At 37.1% G+C, this 22,876-nt stretch overlaps 1 protein-coding gene across 1 annotated transcript in view; it reads right to left on the reverse strand.

Moving 5' to 3' along the window:
• LOC107722024 (disks large-associated protein 1-like) overlaps positions 1 to 13,379 on the reverse strand; it is an 82,301-nt gene extending 68,922 nt beyond the window's left edge. Inside the window, exon 1 of the mRNA XM_016530252.1 lies at positions 13,299 to 13,379. The gene's annotated coding sequence lies outside the window, so the exon portion shown is untranslated. The remainder of the gene's footprint in view (positions 1 to 13,298) is intronic.
• Between the last annotated feature and the right edge of the window lie 9,497 nt (positions 13,380 to 22,876).

Here is a 22,876-nt window from a genome sequence, read left to right on the forward strand (position 1 = left end):
AAAAAAAAAAAAACACTGGCAGTGCAGTGTTTGTTATAAACAACCCAATTTTCCTCAGATGAACGCTAATGAACATAATGCACGGCATAGCCTTACAGCAGCCAATCAGAATACACCTCAATAAAGACCAAACCAAGGAAAACAAGACGAAAAGAAGAAATGTGGAAAATCAAATGTGGAAAATTGACTTCTGGTATTAAAGAGTTGGGAGAGTTCAAAGGAAGGTTCATCATACATTTCTTATAACTAAAGCATAAGAAAAGAAAAAAGTGGCCAGATTTCCAGTTCAGTGGTCAATATATTGCTGACATTTCCAGTGCTGTTAATTATGAATGAATTAAGGTTTTGTGTATTTTGATCATGGTAGATCATACTCTGTCATACTACATACTGTAATTATCTTTAATCACCATCACATATTTACAGTAAACACCGTTACTAATGGCTGGATGTTGCTTTAAACAAAAGTTTTACGGCTTTTGCCAAATTTTCAAAACATTGACAGACAATTTAAAATGTATATTACCATTAAAACATCAGTAAGATGGGTTCAGGACAATTGTCTTTCTATTCATCAATTAATCTTTAAAAAATGTATCACATTTTCCACAAAAACATTAAGCAGCACAACTGTTTTAAACATTGATAATGATCTTTGTTTTCCATCTTTGACTGAATTTTAACAACATTAAGAGATCATTTAAAATGATTTTGTTCATTTTAACAGAAAAAAACAAGACAATTTTCATCTGTAGTGGTACATAGGATTATGCGCAATCTCACTGTCTCTAAATGTACAGGCATGTGTGTGTGTGTGTGTGTGTGTGTGTGTGTGTGCGCGTTTTTGTGACATATGAGGACACAAATTTGTATAATGACATGGGTATGACATAGGTATTACAAGGAGACTTATGAGGACATTACCCCATGTCCCCATTTTTCAAAATGCTTATAAATCATACAGAGTGAGTTTTTTTGAGAAAGTAAAAATGCACAAAGTTTCCTGTAAGGGGTAGGGTTAGGTGTAGGGTTGGTGTAGGGCAATAGCACATACAGTTTGTACAATATAAAAATCATTACGCCTATGGAATGTCCCCACAATTCACAAAAACAAACATGTGTGTGTGTGTGTGTGTGTGTGTGTGTGTGTGTGTGAGTGAGCGGGAAAGCTCTCGCTCAAACTCTCAGCCAAATGACGCAGAAGTAACTAAAGCTCAATATTTTCATCCAAAATAAAACTTCATACAAACCTCAGCTCATGGCACTCTTTTTATGAAGTATGAAAAACTATGAGGGCTTTTTACAATATAGGCTATATATCACATGCTGTCTTTTCGCAGCTAATAGACAGCTGATAAACAGCTAACAGCCTCAATGATCTCCAGACAGGGAAATAAATACATTTTCTTCATATATTTTTCATTTAGATCATTGTAGAAGATACAAAACATCGCCCTCACAGGGGAACATCTAACATATGTTAGCCTAAATTAATGTAAAATTGCATAACTAGTTGAGCTCCTAATTCTCAGGAAAACTAAAACACCAATTATAAAAATGGAAATAAAAAACAAGAACAACAACAACTAGGAAATGGAAACAAATTAGGTAAGGAAACAAAGCCATACAAAACCACAATCCACCCAATGCAAATCCAATTGTGTAGATTAAGCATTAGCAGAAGATTAGCATTTTCAGGTCAAAAGGTGAATAATCTGACGAGACTGACACTATACTCACACTAGGCATAGTTGCCTTGAACCGAGCCCGAGCACGATTATCCCTTACGTCATGTACAAGCAGGGCCGTCCTTAGGGGGGTGCAACTGGTGCAGCCCGCTCCCTACCTCGCACTGGGCCCCACGTCAGCTAAGGACAGCCCTGTGTACGAGATAACAGGGAGAAAACCACTTTCGCTAATAGACTGCCTAATAAATTTATCATTTATGCCGTGCAACGATTTTCACTTGCATGTATCAGAGGATTATTACGGAGGTAGCTGGCGTTAATGAAAGAATTTGCAGCTTTACTCACAAACTACAATTCGTGTTCATCAATAACGTGAGAACCAGACCCCTAATAAACTTAAATATACTTGATTTAATTAAATTAATTGAAAAGTATACTGTAGTAGTAGTAATAGAAGATGTTTGCGGTCGTAATGATGACAGTAGCGCACACAAAATAGTAGCTGTTCCGTGCTCCGGCGCGATAAGCAATCACACTACATGCATACCGCGCCCGAGCCCAACTGAACCGTGCTCTATCCCACCTCTTCAAAGCGAGCCAGGCAGGGACGGCTAAACGAACCGTGCCCAGGCGCGGTACGGAGCAATCACACTAGTCAAGCGAACCGGACTTTGGGGGTCAAATGTGCTCGGGCACGGTTCAGATCACCTAGAGTGAGTACACCCTGACACAAATCTTACTCTCTCTGTGTCATTCTTCCATCTCCTCAGTCTCTCAACATTAGCTCTGATGTGCAGGTCAGTTTAACTTTTAATACCTCACAGGTTCATAGACTTAGATCTCTGTGCTCTTTTACCTCTAGCACTCTAGCAGAAGATTAATAATAAGGGGGGGAAAGGTAAACTTTTTTTTAGTGTTAAACAGCACTCTGATGAGAGGACTGCTTTTGAATATCAAGCTGTAAATGTGAGTTTAAATATACAGTCAAACCAAAAATTATTCAGACACCAGATATAATTTTTTATTTTTTTTTACTAGTGGGTGCAGGACACTACAGTTAATTTATGTAAGTGAGGATAGCAAAATAAAGTAAACTGTGACATATTATACCCAAAAATTCTTCATACAGTGGACTACCAGTAAAATTTATAAAAATTTGGGACCAACAATTATTCAGAAACTTTGACCTGACCATGTTTTGCTTAAGTGTTATCTGACATTATCAAGATGAGTTTGTTCTGACACAAGAACTCTGAGTTCTTGTCATATTTTATTACCATTTTCTAAACTATAGCAAATAAACTGTGATAATGTGTGAAATGTTGAAGGTGTCTGAATAAATTTTGGTTTGACTGTATAAGTGTATTATGAGTGAGGCATCATATTACAAACTGAAGATTAGATTTAAAGGGACAGTTCACCCAAAAATGAAAATTCTATCATTATTTATTCAAACTCATATTTTTCCAAACCATCATGACTTTCATTAAGATTCACTGAAAAACCCTCCAACATATTAAGTGATTTATATACACTACTGTTTGGGGTCTGTAAGATTTTTTTTCATGTTTTTGAAAGAAGTATTTTATGCTCAACAAGACTGCATTTATTTGATACAGTAAAAATACAGTAAAACAGTCATATTGTGAAATATTATTACAATTTAAATGTTTTCTATTTCAATATATTTTAAAATGTATTTTATTCCTTTGATGGCAAAGCTGAATATTTTAAATATTTTGTAACACTATAAATGTCTTTACTGTTGTCACGCTCTTGTGAAGGGAGGCGCACGAAGACGAAGGTAATTCAAATAACATTTAATAGTAATCCAAGATGATGAAGATTCATAAAAAAACCAGGGTAACACAAGCAGCATACACAACTAATAACAGGCAGCTAAATGAACTGAAAGGGTCACTTAAGTAGGGTGGGATAACGAGGGTCAGACAGGTGAGGATGATAACTAATCAAACACAGGTGAACTGAATGAAATAATCAAAGGACGACAGAAACTAAATGAAAACACAACAAAAGTCCATGACTGTGACAACTGTCACTTCTGATCAATTTAATTTGCAGTTGAATAAAATTATTCATTTCCTTCCAAAAACAAAATCTTACTGACTCCAAACTTTTAAACGATAATCTATACAGTCTATTATTGACAAACCTGGTTTGAATATGCGCAAATAGAAATGAGACAATGACAACACAGTCGGGTTCCTCACACAAAGCTATCATTTGGCTTCAGAAGACTTCAAATATAGAACATGAGTCATATGGCCTTTTTAATGGTGCATGTTTTGTCACTTTTGATATATGGAAAAGACAAGATTGTCCTTTCTATTTTTGTTTTCCATGGAAGAATTTAAATCATACAGCTTGGGAACACACTACCACAAACACATGACAGAATTTAAATTTTTTTGAAAGAAGTATTCCTTTAATTCCCACAGTCTGGCTTTAAAAAATATCCCTCTGCTTTTCTGCTGATTTAGTGGTGTGATTAAACAGAAGCCAAACGCGAAACACCAATCGAGCAAACAGCTGCTCTAGATTTCGTGTGTGAGTGCAATCAGATCTGCAAAACAGGAACCAACGCACAATTCTCCAAAAGGCTTTCACACTCACACATTCTCAAATTTTTTTATCACTTTCCTACTATAATAAATGTTGGTAATGTGTTTGGTTGCCAGAGCTCCTGAAGCAAAACCCATTGAGAAACACTGTTATTAGGTCCTTGTGTTGCAGAGATATAACCAGAGCTCTTGGTCTCTGTTTGGTCTCTGCAAGAGGCACTTGAGTGGCAGGACTGTTAACGTGTTATGACACTTCGGAAAGCCGCTGTGCCCTGCGTATGATGACTACAGACACAAGCCTCTCTGCAGAGAAAGGAAGAGTGAGAGAGAAAATAAGGAGAAAGGGATGAAGGATATGAGAGGTAAGAGAAAGAGGGATGAGTCAGTAGATAAAGGAAGAGAGGAGGGTGTAATAGTCTTTTGTTTCCCGTGGCTGTTGGGTTTCAAAGCAGCTCTTGTGACATCATTACCCCATTTGTACTGTACACCTCTCAGTCTGTCCCTGCGGCTATAGCTTTCATCATGGCATCCAAATGGCCCATAAAACCCAAGGACACAAACTGACAGAAATACATGAACGCGCTTTCTCGCGCTGTCATTCTTTAACACACAAATACGCAGAGTGAGAGAAGAATAAATAGGGAGGGTTAGAAAGTCCATGCTTTGTCGAAGGCTGCAAATTTTCAATAATGCAAATGCATTTCAATTCTCATGACTAGTCCTCCATACCTCCATAGCGTAGGACAAAACCTGAGAGGAAATGCAGATAAAATGCCAAAAAGGGAATTGTTCTAATACAAAGCCTCTGCGCATGAAAAACTCCTTGTAGGTTCCCCACTGAATATCAGAATTCAGGAATAATATGAGAGAAGTGTTTGGTAGAATGCTACAGTATGTGTTATTTATGATTCTCTCAGATTGTGAGAACATATTACCATAAAAATAAACTTATATCAAGAGTCTTAATACATAACTCTCGGCTCACATGCCTACAATGCTGTAGCTCTTATTTTGTGTTCCATTCAAAGTCAAATGTGGGATATACCTACTTGATATCTACCGCTTCCAACCATTTAGTGTTTTGTTGTTGGATACTCACAAGATAAACATAGTACTTTTTTTAGGTGTACGATTCTGCCATACAAAGGCAAAAAGGCTAATCATACACCAGCATCACAACAGAATTTGCATTCACGTTTCTGTTGTTCGGCAGTCATTCAGTTGGAAGCCACACAATCAGGAATTTTGAAAGATTTCCCCATGCATATTTCGCAGTGGGTTCAAGTTGGCAAAGAGGATTCGGTAACACTTTACAATAAGGTTCATTAGTTAACATTAGTTAACTACTTTAGTTAACATGAACTAAGAATGAACAATACTTCTACAGCATTTATTAATCCTAGTTAATGTTAACTTCAACATTTACTAATGCGTTATTAAAATAAAAAGTTGTGCTTGTTAACATTAATGCACTGTGAATTAACATGAACAATGAACAACTGTACTTTCATTAACTAACATTAACAAAGATTAATAAATACTATAATAAATGTATTGATCATTGTTCAATCATGTTTGTTATTAACTAACATTAACTAATGGAACCGTATTGTAAAGTGTTACCGAAGATTCATATTGACAAACACAAAGCTGCTTGTTTTGAAAGTGACTTCTCTGTGAGTTGTGCTTCATATGCACATCGTGCACAGAACTCACTTTCAAACAAAGCCGTTTTCTTTTGGTCAACATAGTGAATCCGCATGACCAACTTGAACCTGTTGAGAAATCTTGAAATTTCTGATCACGTGGATTTCTGCTGAAATGACTGGATTTCACCTGTGAAAATTTGCTGGACAACAATAAATGTGCACCTAAAAAATTATGTCAGTAGCTACTGTAGGACAATTAGTTGGCTAAAGCCGAATGTACACTGTATGATTTTGGCCACAATTTGGCCATCTGAGACAAATTTTACGAATCATAAATGATTCCTCTGATCCTAAGACAAAATCTGTTTGACATGTTTGCCAACAGCCAATTAATGACAATTGCAATCAAATTTTACCTACAATGAAATTCTACCAGTGTCATCGGTTTTGACGCACAGTCCTGCAGTATGGCTTCTCCTGCACTCCAAAAAATGCTGGGTTGTTTCAACCCAACTTTGGGTCAAATATGGACTAACCCCACTTTTGGGTTAAAAATTGTATGTAAAAATTTAACCCAACGGCTGGGTTAGTCCATATTTGACCCAAAGTTGGGTTGAAATAACCCAGCATTTTTTAGAGTGTGTGATGGCGCCAAATTAAGAACCATTAGGAGCACAGAACCTGATGATGCAATTAATGTGACAACAACCTTTTTTTTCTTTTTCACATTTTTCTTTTAAAGACAAGACATGCTCAAATGTAGAGATTGTTCTGTTTGCTAGCCACATTTTCAATTCCGTGTGTGAATTCAGCTCACCTTCACCGAACACGTATTGATGGAAAACTTTGGATGAGTCTTGCGTATGTCCATTTTAACAAGTCTTGACTGTTGTATAGTCTGACATTAATAACAACTGAGATCCCACAGTGTGACCTGGCTTAGAGCTGGGATCATATTTGTACAGTCTGACAAGCAACAATAGTAAAAGACTATTATAAATCATACAGTGTGCACCCAGCTTAACTTAAACTTATAAATTTGCATACACACAGATGAGAAAATTAAGTTATATATATATTTATATATATTTCAAAATAATCAAAGATTTAAAATACACAATGGGCGTTTTTCAAATGTGCATCTTGGAAATAAAAGAAATATGTTAACTTGGTCACTGGTCTAGAGCATTTCAGCCTGTTTGCTGTGTTTGATTATCTGCTGAGTAGTTTAGCTGAGTGGCCAAATGCTGGGGATATTTGTATCGTAGTATAATCTAAAGCGGGCTTGACTGGAGTACTGAAATTTTATTAAGAGCCCCATGTAGGGAAATTGATCAAACAGACCTGACAACAAGTGCAAACAGCTGTGACAGCTATGAAGGTCTATGTAATTACATCAAATTTATACTGAACACAGAATGACTTGCTTCTAGTAACAGCCTTTTGATGCAAAATCTGGTACACTGTTTATGCAAAACCGAAAACGTATAATCCATGAAACATGAATTACTTTATAAAAATGAACAAAACCCATTAATTTATACCATAAAGGGCAAGTGCCTTTCACCAAATATGTATTTATTTCCTCAAACAGTCTTAATGAACCACATGCAATTGATAATTGATGTCAGTTCTGCACCTCATCTTTCCAGGTTGCATTGCAGAATGAAGACAGAGTATCAGGAAGAACCACAATGCTTTTATCGCTGAATAGCGATTTAGCCTAATGAGCTTCACAAGTCTCATCAATGAGGTGTGAAATCAAGAGTTTATAAAAATGGTAAATGAGTTTTTAATTTCATTGTTGCAAACACGGCAGAGATCCGTGTTTGTAATTGCCAAACAACCCGAAACAGCAGATTCAGAGAGACATGCTGATTTTGATGAGTTTAACTTGTTTGCATTGACTCCTGAAAGTTTTTGTGCATCACAAGTGCCACCAGTGCAGAGAACATATTATTTTCATAACCTAGATAACACCCTGGAACATGGGGAGAAAAGAAGCGACTAATCATTTTTCGCAAATTAGGTAATTATTTTGGGTTAATGGACTGAAATGCTTAAAGCCAAGAGGCCTTGCTGTCTAAAATACTGGCACATTTTCTCTGTTTATAATAACTCATTTATAATTTAATCGTGAAAACAACTCATTAACAATAATTTGAATAATGCACAGTTCCAAGTGGTACATATCATATAATGTCAGCTAATTAGAATTATTAAGCAAGCATTTAAATGGCCTGTTACTTTTGGATCCAATGGAAAGTGCCATTTTACTTGCTCTTAATGGTATTTTTTTTATTTAGTCAATTTATTTTAATGACTTCTCTACAGATGCCGTCAATGTGCAAATCATCTACTCTTCCGTTCTTCCCATTCTAAGGTCCCGACATTCCTTTTCAAACAAAATATAGCTAATATGAAGCACGTACATGCACGCAAAATAATAATCTACCTAAATTACCATGTCTTCATCCCTCTCATTCACTCCCATTGACTCGGTGTCCGTGGAGACACTGCTGAGCCAATGCTCTTCGAAGTCTTCCTTCAGGCTCCTTTTCAAATATCACCTGTTTTGTGGAAGCAATTGAATTTTCCTTGGCAGTGGTGTGTTAAACATTAACCCCGCCAGACCCATTGATATTCCGAACGAGGCGCTCCGAGTTACTGTTCCTTTCTTCCCAAACTCCAGCCCCAGTTCCCAGAGCACAGTCAGCGCATTGGATGGGCTTTAGAGTCTGTTTCTCACTGCGCTGGATTCAGTGTATATTACAGCTCTTTAAAAAGGACTTCAGTTAGAGCCGAGCGATGCTACTTTTAACATCAAAAAGCTGGGGCGTTAAATCCATTTTTCTGGCAGGACGGACAGTGCTCGGCCTTTAGAGATCTGACTACAGAAAACCACTCTGGATAATGGTGTGAGCTGTAAAGTGCTTAATACCCACAGGTCAGTATTCAGGTCCTGTGATGATTCCATGTCTTTGGTTACATTGGATTAAATTTGACTGGTCCACATGAACCAATGGGCAAAATGAGATTACAGCCCTATACTAGTTTTCTAAACGATGTTTGAGTTACAATTCTTATCACTCAACATTTGTGAATCCATGTACCAACTCGGGCAGGACTACAGAGAGTTTCTATATGTGGGAATTATATGGGATGTGGTGGCATGCAGCATGTATGACGTATATATCTTTTAATGATATTATCTTGATATAATTTTAGTTTTTCATAAAAACCTTATTTAAATAAACGTCACATGAGTTTCTAGAAGTGGCTGCTTATTATAAACACACCTAAGTGAGCAGAGACATCTAGGCAAGTATCTTAACTAACGCTGATGTTTAAATGGCCAGTCTTGGCAGTTTCCTTATTCATTTTGACTTATTTTTTTCATCAGATACTGTCCATATTGAAAGGTACAGCATGCAGAAGATTCGTGCACAAATGGTTGCTCAGGCTGATCAAAAAAACACACGAGGAGAAGTGTTGGGGTACAATATCAGCAATCAAATATATTTGCATTTGGACAGGATTAGATTTCTCAGAAGACCGTTGAGTTTGCGGAAAACTGGATCATTTGCTCTGGAATTTTGACAGAGGTTGTGTGAGAAAAACACAGACTTGGCAGATTCAGACGGCATTAAAATCACAAAGTATGTCTGGAAAACAAATTTCTCTAACGCCCTCAGGGAAAACTAGCTCCATCTGGATAGGGCTTATGATGGGGTTACAACAACAAATCAAATGGGGGAAAAAACGTATTAATTATTCATCAGTATTATTTTAGTATTGTTTACATACTATTATAGTATATACTAATATTTTCAATTGAGCTTTTATTTTTACATTTTCTTTTTTTTTCAGTTTATTTTTATTTGAAGTTTTGGTAATTTAATGTTCTTTTTACATTTTAACAAATGTTAAATATTTCTTTAAATAGCTGTATTTCACTTTTATTTAAGTTTTAGTGTTAGTAATTTTAGTACTTAAACTTATTTCAGTTGGTTGCCAGAGCAACATTTAAAATATTTTAAAAGATTTTTCATCTTATATTTATTTTTTTTATTCTATGACAGATTTCTTACAATTACTGAAAGTGATTTTTAATAGCTACATTTTATTCATGCCCCAGTACATGATGGGAACACAGTTTTTTTTTTAGTTTTTTTGTATCTTTTTTTTTATTTTATACTTCTTACATTTGCTCAAATATGCAAATAAATATTACAATGTTTTTTTCTGTTCTAAAAACCCTACTCTCTAAAGACTCTGTAAATGTAACAAAAAATATAAAAATTTACTTTACTCAATCTACATGCCTAAAGCAAATGCAAATAGTTTACTTAAAAATTTCAATATACAGTATCATACACAATATACACTTATATATTTGCATAATGTTTAAAGACAGCATATAATCAAAAGAAATAATTGACATATTCAATTAAGAAAATAGTTGTAGCCTTACATCATGACAGGAAATCATGCACAAATCATAAACCTACAGAGAAGCAGCTCATACGGAGCATCACCAGAGAAATGTTCCCTTAGCTTCACTCTGACAGAGGTGCTTGGGTTCATGCAGCTATTGTTGGAGCACTATGTGTGTGTCTGTGTGCAATATAACAGTGACTAAAGGCATCATAAAAGCCACTGATTCTTTTGCTACAGCTCACAAAACAGCATCCTAGCATCCGTCGCTGCAGTCAGGCCGGCTGCCATAGCGACTGTAAAAGCAAAGACCCGGCAGCACAAAGGTTAGTCTGATCCCTCTCAGACAATGAAGTGAAGCATCACAGTGTGTGTGTCCGACATGGATTGTCTCCTGTATCCTCTAATCCTGTTCTCTGAGCTTCCTACCTGCCAGAGTGAGTTTCCAGTTCTATTAGACACAGACAGCAGACAGGCTGATGGGAGCTGTTAGCATGAGACGTCCTCAGAACTACTGCAGCGAACAGACAAAATCGGAAAATAATCCTTTGTGTCTGCTGTCTCAAAGCAGCTTTTTCTCAACTGTTATACACTTATATATTGATATATGACTAGTATGTAAGTTTGTATGTAATGTATATGTATGTATGTATATATATATTTTAGTGCTCTCCATTGATTAAAGACATTTATTGACTTTGTTATAAGCGTAATTATATAATACTTATAATTAGCTTCATAATTATATATATATATATATATATATATATATATATATATATATATACACACATATATATATATTTCAAAATATACACATTTATGTAAAATTCTATAAATTTTTGTAGAATTAAATGTATACATATAAGCAAATATTCTCAGCTTAGTAGACTTTGTTAATTCACAGTTTGATCACAGTTACACTGTAATACCCAACAGTGAAATTAACTAAAAAGTATTTCATTTCACTTATAGTCTCTTTGCTATAGATATATTAGCACATGCAAATGTAAATGCAATTAAATTGAGTTATCTTTGTTATCTTTGTAAAAATTTCAATTTAATTGCAATTTAACAATTGTGTGTAGTACAAAGACAAAGTTTAAAATTCCACTTGTTTAATATTTAAGTACATTTTAAAAATCAATGTACCCGATTAATTTTTTATTAGGGGTTACAGTGATTAAAATTTGACTCAAACTGTGCGAACGATAGTCAAACCCTCTCTGATGTTGGCAAATCAATAAAATACTGTAAAGACCGTCTACTAAACAAATCATCTGTTATTTATACACGCATACATATATATTTCAAATAATGAATTTCAGTAAATGACTGTGCAAAATTCTCTAATAAATATATTAATAAAAATATTTTAAATTTGGGGGTGGGCAGACCCAAAAATTCCACCACTCAAAAAGCATTAGATAATATAATTAAGCATAATTAGTGTTGACTTTGTTTTCTGAGTTCTGCATGCATATATATATATATATATATATATATACAGTGGGTACGGAAAAGCATCTCAAACAAAAAGATAAAGGAAATGGAATGGATTGACGAACAAACTGGCAATATATGTTTTTGTTTTTTTTCTTTCAGTCGAAGGTGCTGGAACGCTGTAATGGAACATCCTGGGTCAATTTAACCCTCAGGTGGTTGTGTGTGTGTGTGTGTGTGTGTGTGTTTTAGTTGGCAGTTAATTAAAAATCTCTTTCAGTGTGCTTCAGCTTACATCAGGAAGATGTGAGATGTTTTTTCTCTCACAAGACTCACAAGTGTGGGAGGCTGTGGAGGTTCAGCACATTTAGGTCTGTAGTCGTCTGATCAAATCCTTTGGCACAGCAAATTTCAGACTTTCAAAGGCAGTTATAAAACTGTTTGAGCCTGTTTGTGTATGTGTGTGTGTGTGTGTGTGTACCCAGATGGGGTACTGAAAGAAATTTCATGCTGTACTACATACATGGTTCCAAATTAAGGACTTATCCACACTTCCCAATTTCTATAAAATCAGTGATTACAGATACAGAAACATCTGCTTTTGGAAACCTCATCGCTGTACAACACATTTTTAATTGATAATATTCCAATATCACTTTTGATGTAAAGCTGTATTTGTGTGATGTCAGATACTAGTGGATGAGCACATACGACCATCTGGAATCTATAGCGAGTACTAGAAGTGCACATGTAATTCAATTTCACTAGGTTTCAGGTTCATCTCCTTTCTATTCTCCTACTCTCTTTTTCACTAACAAAGACAGCTGGTGTTTCAAAACAACTTTCATTTGTTAAACTTTGGCTCACTCCTATCTCTAGTTTCCTATGACAATATCATTATCACTAATTCAGGCACCAGATCCATTAGACACTGAGACACAGATGAATCAATTACCTGTGGGACAATTTTGAGGTCCCGCATTAAAACATGGTTAGTTTTTATCACCAATATTGCTCTATAACATGCCTTTATGAAAGTTGTAATTAAATGTGCATAACATAATATAATAATAATAATAATAATAATAATAAGTACAAAATTAAGGAGCATACATAAATAAATAAATAAAATAATAAAAAGGGGAGGTATTTGTAATCTTCCGCCAACTCTAATGTTTAACTCTATTTAAAAGTTATTATAATAGTTGTATATAGTATTATAGTTTCCCTTTCATAAACATTAGGAATGAAAGATTGAAATTGGTTTGAAGACAGAAAATAAGTTTTTTTTTTCATACACTTAAACTTGAACTCATCATTTAAAGACTAACAGATATAGTATGTGAATATAGTAAATAGTGTGGCTTTGACAGAGCATTCTGGGAATATCCAGTGAGCAAACATTTCTGTATACTGGAGCAATTTTGACAATGAAAAAATGGCTGATTCTCTGGGAAATGCACTATTCAGAGGAGATGGAAACACATCCATGAACTCACCTGATTTATTCTCTCTTTTTACTCATCCTTTTCCTGGCTGTGTTTAATTCTTTCCTCATTTCCTCCATGCAGGACATCTGTCGCACTGAAATACAAAAAAAAAAAAAAGGCTTGAGATGCCATGGGAAAAACTGAAGTCTCAGTCAATCAGTCAAGTCAGTCTAGAGTCAATTTGATAAACCAAAAAATGTGTCCCCTGCACTTTGTCATGTGAAAAACTGAAGTCTCAGTCAATCAGTCAAGTCAGTCTAGAGTCAATTTGATAAACCAAAAAATGTGTCCCCTGCACTTTGTTATCAGGCATGTCGTACATGCTATGTTTTTTTTCAGCTAGCAGAAAGATTGTTGTGTAATATTTTTACAGAGCAATAGATATGTTGAAACAACAGGATATAATTTTGTAAATTTCTGTCTTGCTCATCGGTCTGAAAAGCGAGGTGTGCTGTGATTGGCCAGCTATCCAGTGATTTTAAGATGTTTACATTTTCACATGCTCCGCTGGCATTGAAGTGAAGCTGTTTTTCATTGACATAAAGCTGTTCATACGGCTGAGTCGACCATGAATAAATTCACGTAGCTTTGTACATTTGAGCAATTTCAGTGGTTTAGTGCTCTATTTATTCATGTGTGTATTCTATAGTATTCATGTGTGTGTTTGTGAGTACAGCAGAAGGCTGTAGTGGGTTAGACTTAGTGGGCACAGTGAGAAAATCAAAGCAACAAACTGACAGTTCAGCTTCCAAATGCTCTCACCAGGGACAGAAGTGAGGGGTAAAAACATGAAAGTGATAGGCAGACAGAAAGAGAAAGCATACACCATCCAGAAAATAACTAGTGTGAACCTTTCATTTTATGCCTATCTGACATTGTTCTTGATTTCAAGCACCAGACGGAGAACACATGTAGCTTAAGTTCCCAGTACCACCAGTCATGTATAGCATATTATACATGTTACTTCCAGTCCTCTAAGCTGACTGGCTTAATATTTCCAGACCAGAGTGTGTGAGCAGGGTGGAAGTGGAGTGAGGAATGGACTTTTTCATTTTTAAACATCAAAGCATCAGTGTTTTACCCTGCTATACAAAATAAAAATGATTTTCCAAAGATTACTGGAGTATGTTTTACAAGAAAATACCATTTCAAATGTCACATTTAATTAAATTTGTTACTTTCAATGTGTGCCATGTCTTTGTAATAATTTGTGACATTTATTTAAATTGAATTTCTGAATGAAAATAGTTTCAAAGGAAATCCTACACCACATTTGCCGCCAAGTTTCTAGTTTCTTTATAGGTTTCACCAATGAGTATGATGTGTGAAATGGAAAACCTGGAGCTAAAGTGGAGCAGAACGCTCTCTGTCACTCCATTCCATGCTTTCACCGGCTTTCACTTTGTGCACTGATGCTTCAGCTTCTTTAGCAATTAACTACAATGTGGAAAAAACTATAAAAACCAACTGCAGTTCTTAATATCATCCTAGCTGGGATTAGCTGCACATTGTTGTTCATGCTATACACTGATCAGCCACAACATTAAACCCACTGACAGGTGAAGTGAATAACATTGATTATATCTTTACAACAGAGCACAGTGCATCACCGTTTACGGAGTATGGGGCTGCATAGCCGCAGACCTTTCAGAGTGTCCATAATGAACCTTGTCTACCGCAGAAAGCATGTACAATGGGGACAAGAGCATCAGAACTGGACCATGAAGTAATAGAATGTAGCCTGGTCTGATCAAATCACGTTTTCTTTTAGATCAGGGATGGCCGAGTTTATGTGTGATGTTTAACTGGGAAAGATATGGCAGCAGCCTTGGGTCCTGGCATTTATGTGGATGTCACTTTGACACATTCCCCTATAGATTGCTGCAGACCATTTATACCCCTTCATGCAATGGTTTCCTGATGGCAGTGGCCTACTGTATTTCAGCAACATAATGCACCCTGCCACACTGCAAAAATTGTTTAGGAATGGTTGGAGAAACATGAAGATGCAAGAATTCAAGAAGATTTCAAGGTGTTGCCCTGGCCTCCAAATTCCATATTCTATCTATCTATCTATCTATCTATCTGTCTGTCTGTCTGTCTGTCTTTCTCATTCTCTTTTTGCCCCTTCTGTTGGGAGTTATTTCAATTTCACGCTCCGCTGGGACACATCATCCACTCCAGATTCACACCTCTCCGTCAGCATGCTGTGGGCTCCCACCAACAAGTTCAATCAACATCAACAACACATGGTATGCATGGAAAGATGAACACCTATTTATATGCATATGGCTATTATACACACTAGGTGGCTGATGGCGTCTCACAAATGTGGTTATAGATGAACGCATGACAGCCTAAATAGAGCTTAAGTCTTACAAATATCTTGAAGGTCAGGCTACACCCTGAAGCCTGGGAAAATATGTTGAGGACATATGAACAGTTCACATAATAAGTAAGAGAAATACAAAAATGCTGAAAGAAGAGATGAGGTAATTGTCAAAAAGATACTATATAGATACTATATAGGACAGAAAGTATGTGAGATTAGGAGTAGTATGTTCCATCCATCACACATTAGAAGTAGTATGGCAAAAGTGCCCAGATGGCTTTCAATTTTCTATGGATTTTCAAAGTGTACATCTGTGCACGATTTTAGGCTAATATCTCCCATAAATCCTTGCACTGTGTGCAAACACTGTTCTCTCAATAATAATATACTTACTTAACACATACTGTAAAGGGAGAACAGGACTAGTTATTACACCTGAATTTCAGTGAATATATTTTTCAGGGTACATTCATATTAGAAAATACATTTTTGAATAGACATAATCTAAATTCAACATGGAGCATGTTGTCGCACATAATCAATCTCTCTGCCCCACATCCATTTTTTTCCACTTAAACTCTCACCCTGGCCCGAGGAGAACGGAAAACTGATACACTCTCAATGTGCATTTAATGAGGAATGAACTTTAGCATTGCCCTCAGACTAAAGTGAAGATTGAGTTTCATTTGGCATGTTTGGAGACAGTCGTGTCTGAAGTGGTGTCCGCTGCATTAGTAACCCTTATGACTCCACAAAAAAACTCACTCTCATGCCATGACACTGCCACGCTCATTCATATTCACAAGCTCCTCATGAATTATGCATCATTATGCAAAAATAAGGATTAAAAAGAGTGGAGAAATTGGCTGTGACCTATGCAAAACAAACAGAAAGAGAGATGGGGATGGAAAGAAAGATAGAGTGCTGGGAGGATAGGATGACAGGAAACAAAAAGTTTCCTAACGTCTTATCTGAAATCTACAGTGCTGTGGTGTTATCTTCACAATCGAGTTGAATGCTTGAGTTGTCCACTTTAACATGCATCAGCATACTCAACCTCTGCATTTCAACAGAAACAAGAAACCAAGACACAGAGCTACAGTTTATACTAATGTAATTCTACCAGAAAAACGTGGTGCAGTCAGAAAATGAGCAAGAAGGGTATTGAAGATTCATACAGGTGTTTCTTCAACGTTTGTGTCCTAGGGGTTGATTTTTATAAAAAATATGGATTTTCATTTTGTTTTATGAAGAAACTGTCTTGGAAACTTTTTTACCATGCCTTCAAAAGCTACTTTTACATAAATGTTTTTTATATATATATTTTATTTTCCCTTGTTTCTGAACTAGTGTTTCAATCTTGAAATAGAAAAATATATCATAAAAATGAATTGCTATATTCTAAAATCTATTATGATCTAGACAAAGAGTGAAATAAACAATTTCAATATTTAATGTGAAAATTATTTATTTGTAAATTGTTCAAAAGTTTCATACATTACCACCACACCAATCAATTTTTAAGTGTTTTCAAAAGTTGACTTGGTTAACAAAGAGACAACAGTGTCTTTGAAGAGCTCGATATGAAATATAATGTGATGTAAATATTACTTCTGAACAGAATATTTAATTATACAAAATGTCCATTGAAACTATATTTGTAATTTAATGCAAAAGTGTGAAAATATTTTTTCATTGTGTGTTTTTGGATACATACAATTCTAGCTATGAAATTAGGGTAACACTTTATTTCGATAGTCCACTTTAGACATTCTATTAACAGCAAGTAACTTTGCAACTACATGTCAACTAGCAGTTAGTAGAGTATTAGTAGACTGTCTGCTTAATATCTTCTAACACTTTCTTTGTCAACATTCTACTAACCCTAAACCTACCCTAACAGTCTACTCTGAGAGTTAGTAGACATGTAGTTGCAAATTAATGAGAATTAGTTGACATGTAGTTGACATGTAGTTACAAAGTTACTTATAGTTAGTAGAATGTCTAAAGTGGACTATCGAAATAAAGTGTAACCGAAATTAGCCTCAGCAAGAGAAAGGAGTCACCCATCCTAATCCATAAATATTTAAAATATTATTTTTACTACAGAATGCAGAACGCTTACATTCTGGTGAAAATACATGTATTGTCTACTGGTGGACATTATTAAACAACTTAACTGTCACCATCCCACCTGTGGGACCCTTGGCGCTCTTTTATTTTGTTGTCCTTTTTCTCTATCAAATATTTTAGTAATCATCATAAATTATATATCGTTTGAAAGCTTAGAAGCCCAAGATGCATTACTTTTACAATCAGAACTTTTTATAATCTTGACATAAAACATATCATTGGAAAGGTCTGAGTCTCAGGATTCCATATTTGTTATTTTGTGATAAAAGTAATATTGACAGAGAAATCTAGACATTTTTGACAGAAAAATGCATAAAAATTTTTTTTATGGAGTTTTGATGGCACCCGGTGGCTGTTTGTGGTATAACGCCCTAAATAAAATCTCACAGAAACCTCAATTTTTTTCATATCCACTTCAAATTTGGAACATAACTTATTTAGACATAAGGCTCAATTTTTTTTTAGCAATTTTAGAGTAAAACCTGTATGTAACATTTATTTTGTAGTACAGTATACTTGCAGTACAGTAAATTTAAACTTCTATAACTTTTTGATATTTAAATTTTTTAAATAATTCCACTTCTGCGATAATCTGCTGACTGACTTCTTTAAAAAGACTAACCTTTCCTCTGTATTCCAAAGTGTTCATGAATTATAACAATTTAAGTTTGGATAGTGCACATTAATGCCTATTTTAAAAATTGGGGGGTGACAGTTAAGCTTGAGAGAACATATAAAGTGGTTTTAGAGTTTATTTATAGACCAAAAGTGCCCATATTAGAAACACTATATACTACATATAACATTGCCATATTAAAACTACAATGTGATGTGTGCCCTTTTGCTTCCTGTCTCTTTCTCACCTCATTTTTCTCTTTGACTGCAACAAACTGACCCATATCTAGAACAGTCAGCATCCATGAGGATTATGGGTGATAACCGTGTACACACAAACACACACAGACACAATCAAGTTTTGCTGATTGTCTATGCCATGCCCTTCGAAAGAGGATTATAGTGGCCGTGAAAAGGCCGTGAATTATTGACAAAAAAAGGGACTGGATTTAGATTTCAGGCCAGCTGGGGCTAAACAGGAAAAAAGGGAGAGAGAGAAAGGTCATCCAAGACCCGAAAGCAGTTAGAGGCACTGTGTATATTTGGGTTTCCTCTGGTTTTTGCAAGCTCTCCAAGTAATGAGCTCAATTACAGCACTCATGGAATCCTTTCTGATGGATCAGCAACTGTCAGTAATTCAGGTGAACACCTACAATCGTGGCAGCTCAGGAAGAGTGCAATCCAATATCCATGAGGTCTCTGGGGACAAAAGCTTTTCAGATGCCATTGCTTTTTTCCCTCATAATTGTAGTATTTGGGATACAAGTGCTGCTGGGCAGCTGTTCACTCTTGTGGAAGACAGAGCGGCTATCCCACAATGCACTTTGAGCCTTTATTCTGACATCTGAGGTTGAAAAATTACAAGATTTAAGCAATTTTCAAGGTGTCTGTGTGGATCAAAAAAGCTTCAGTAGAACCCGGTACGCTGGGAAAGGCTTAGCTCATTGTTGAGCAAGCAAAAAGTGGCCTCAGGAGAAATTTGCAAGTGAAATTTTGTCAGCACTCCAGTGTGGATTTGTTTGGCAGGCACCAAGTTGGGCAACTTAAGAGCACAAGGCAATAATTATGTCATATGTATCAAACTTGACCAGACGTATGATTATAACTTGAAGTAAAAAAAAACTCACTGTCAATTCATATACTTTTAATTTCCCATATACTGTACCATATGTAGAGACCAGACATTATAAACCATCTAAAAAAACACTAGCAACCATATATCAACACCCTAGCAACCATCTTGAATACCCCAGCAACTCCTAACAACCACTTACCAAAACCCTATATGTCAACTTTGATGGTTGCCCCAACACCCTAACAACCACCTAGAAATGCCCTGGCAAACATCTACAATACACAAGAACCCACTTAGCAATGCCCTAGAAATCATGTTAAAAACCCCAGCAACGAATTAGACCCTCTACCATCTACCATCCAACCATCTACAACACCCTAACCAGCAATGCCCAAGCAAACATCTTTAACAACCTAGCAACCTCTACAAAACCCTAGCAACACCCTAGCAACTACCCAGAACACCTTAAAACATTCTAGTTATGCCCAAGCAGACATCTACAATAATCAAGCAACCACTTAGCAATGGCCGAGAAATCATCTAGAACACCCTAGAAATCGCCTGACAAAGCCCTAACAACCATCTACAAAACTCTAGATCACACCTAGCAATACCCTAACAACCATCACAAACACCCTAACAACCAATTGGCTGTGCCCTAGCAACTAGCAACGCCCTTGCAACCATGTAGAATAACCATCTTCAGTATCAACCACTTAGCAATGGGCAAGCAATCATCCATAACACCCTAGTAGTCACCTAGCAACTATTTAGAAAACCCAAGCATCCACCAACTAATGCCCTAACTGTCAGGGATGGGGGTGAAGGATGGAGCGAGGACTCAATAATACAGGAAGATAAGGACTTTATTAATGGTAGAAATAAGCAAAACAAACAAAAACTACCCCGTAGGGGAAAACAGACTGGCAAAACTGGCAAGGCAGGACATGGCACGGCAGGACACAACCGGGGAACATATGACAACGAACTGGCACAGGACTGCAAACACAAGGAGAATAAATAGGGAGCAAATGAGGAGGGTAATGAGGGAAATACAGGTGGAGCAAATTAACCAATAATCAAAGTAACAAGATGCGTGGGGTCAAGACAACTGGGCCAAGTTCAAGCTCAAACCGGTGTGCACCGTTTTGCTACGGTTTCAGGTTTGAACGACATTTTTCCTGGAAACGGTGTGCAACGGTGTGCAACGGGGTTTGAGATGGTTTTCTCTTGTTTGGTGGGTGTGTCAAACATGTCAGCCCAATCAGCAGCAACATGTATGTAAATCACGCGGTATTAAAGTGACAGCTCGCACAATGTAATTAACATCAAAATAAATTCACAAGAGCAAGTATATTGTTTGCACATGTTTATTTACATTAAAGGCAAAATAACTGAAATAATAAGGGCACAAGTATAGATCTGGAACTTCTTTAAGTCTGTCTAAATATCATTTAGTAATTGCAATGTCTTCTGGTCCATATCCTTTCCTTAGGAAGGTGTGCTAAATACTGATTAATGTAACATAAAAATACTATACATATTTATATATTTTGCTATTGTATTATGGAGTGACACTTTCATAAACTTTTCTATACCCCTCTGATTATATAATGGTAAATATTACAATAACATAGCACAACAACAGTGATCAGCAATAACGATAAGCCTAATACTCACAATAAAAATAATAAGGTCATACAGATCATAACACAGTCTCGGAGGTAAGAAGTGGATGATCCTTCACCTGAAATGTTTGTCTTTTCATCCAGAAATGCGAGACAAATGTTGGATCACAATAATTAGGAACCACAGTTTCCACAAATCCCATCCCATTTGATTGGGATGTTCTCTTTTATTCTGGACGGCAAGGGCAATGACTGTACCATCGAGCGTATTTTGCAGTATTAAACACGTATTTATACCGATTTCATCAGGCTCCGAAAATTCTTCAAAAAGAACACAAAGAATGGCCTTCTCAGCTGCCATAGTTGCAACTCTTGCGTCATCAGAACAGGGTGTTCAACGCACCAACGTTTCCGTTTAAAACGTTTTGCACCGTTTTTGTCGGGGCTGAACGCAGCCCTGACATGAGAGCATGTAGCACACAGGAAACAAAGACAAAAGCCATGTGCTCACACAAAACAAAAACAAGCACATGGCCAGCAAAACAATCACAAGCCATGTGCTTGAACAAAACAAGACACAAACACGCAGCTAATGAGAATACTCATAAGCCGTGTGTTCACACAAGACATGACAACATGCTGTGTAGCACGCAGCTTGTGTTTTTCATTGGCTGCGTGCTACACAGCACAAGAAATAACATGACATGAAAGCACGCTGCCAAAAAAACTACACAAGACACAACACACACAGACAGAAGAGCACACGGCCCGAGCGAACTCGAGACTGCATGCTCCCACAACAAGACAAAACATGGAGCACAAGTGTCTGAACCCCAACACGAAACCGAAACTAAATAAGACATGATTGCCAGGATCCGAACACCACGCTCCAACATGAAACAAGGAAAGAGGACACGCAGATGAGAGTGCTCGAGCCGTGCGCTCACATAAAAACAACGACATGACGGGAGTGTCAGGGCTCTGTCACAAAACCATGAATAAACTAGACCGAAGTGACAGAACCCTGATATTACCCCCCTCAAAAGGGAGGCTCAGGCAGTCCAGGAGTCCCGGCAGGGGGCCAGGGCGTAGCCGGAGGGACAAACCAGGGAGGCTCCGACCAGGCAGACTCTAGCGCTTCTGGAGTCCTGACAGGGGGCCAGGGCGGAGCTGGGAGCTTGGCAGGCAGGAAGGTGGAGCCCGTATCAAGAAGGGAGCCGGCAGAGCAAGGAGCTTGGGCGGAGCCCGCAGGGCACTCATCAAGGGCGGAGCCGGCATCAGGGCAAGGAGCTTGGGCGGCACCGGCAGAGCAAAGAGCTTGGGCGGAGCCGGCAAGGCACGAAGCTTGAGCTTGAGCGGAGCCGGCTGGGCACGGAGCTTAGGCGGCTCCAGCAGGGAAAGGAGCTTGGGCGGCTCTGGGACTGCCTCCTGGCCAGTAGCGTGCTCTGGAACGGCCTCCAGGCCCTGCAGGGTGCAGGGAGCACTCTTGAAGCCGCGCGCTCACATGAAAACAACGACATGACGGGAGTGTCAGGGCTCTGTCACAAAACCATGAATAAACTAGACCGAAGTGACAGAACCCTGACACTAACAACCATCACAAACACCTAACAACGACTTAGCAATGTTCTAACAATCATCTTAAACCCTAAAAACAACTTAGCAAACATCTACAAAACTAGGGCTGCACGATTAATCGAAATAAAATCGCAAAGGCGATAAATCACGATTAGGCAGAAGCTGCAATTGTCATGCGTATCTCTCAGTGAAGCACGGTTCTGTGATCAGCAGTAAATCTCCATCC

This window comes from Sinocyclocheilus rhinocerous, unplaced genomic scaffold, assembly GCF_001515625.1.
Source record: "Sinocyclocheilus rhinocerous isolate Xijiao unplaced genomic scaffold, SAMN03320098_v1.1 scaffold754, whole genome shotgun sequence".
Taxonomy (NCBI): Eukaryota; Metazoa; Chordata; class Actinopteri; order Cypriniformes; family Cyprinidae; genus Sinocyclocheilus; species Sinocyclocheilus rhinocerous.